Raw genomic sequence first — 686 nt, 5'->3', positions numbered from 1 at the left:
AAAAAAAAGAAAAAAAAGAAAATCCCATAAAAAAAAAAAGAGGTGCGCTCACCACTTTAACCCCGAGAATGAGCGTGCAACACATAAACCTTTTTTATCTGAGCAATAGCTAAATCTGCCATGCAACACAGTGCGTGGTCTGGAAATATCTCTGCGTATGATGGCAGGAATCCACCATGCTCTCTTGACTGTGCATGCCTAGTAGACCTGATTCTACTGCCTGCCCAGGTGGGGAGTACTGAGCTATGGGTATGGTTTCAGCTACTTTGCTCCCGACCCTGAGTGGGTACACAAGCACCTGGGCCCACAAACTCAATTCAAGTGTTTGGCTTCCTGAAAGAGCCAGAGTTCGTGCTGGCAGCATGACCCAGGAAACTGGCATTTGAAACCTGATTTTTTTTTTTTTTGCTACTACTGCTGAATCAAGATGACCTCTCTTAAAGGAGCTGCAGCATGCCACCAGCTAAAAAAAAGTGCTGCTAAACTTCTTTTGGTGTGTGTCTAGAGTTCCTTTTCAAGCTTTCTCAGGTTTTATGTGGATATAGTTGACCACGTTGGAGTGCTAATTTGTTTGCGTGGAAGCTTAGGATTATCTTGTCTAATGGCTTGAATCCTTATTCTTTCATGCCCCAACATTGGCAGGGATTTGCCTCCTCTTCTGACTTGGCTCATGACAAGTTCACACA

The sequence above is a fragment of the Microtus ochrogaster genome, unplaced genomic scaffold (genome assembly GCF_000317375.1).
Source record: "Microtus ochrogaster isolate Prairie Vole_2 unplaced genomic scaffold, MicOch1.0 UNK25, whole genome shotgun sequence".
Lineage (NCBI taxonomy): Eukaryota > Metazoa > Chordata > Mammalia > Rodentia > Cricetidae > Microtus > Microtus ochrogaster.
The sequence above is the reverse complement of the archived record's forward strand: the minus strand, read 5'-3'. Positions refer to the sequence as shown.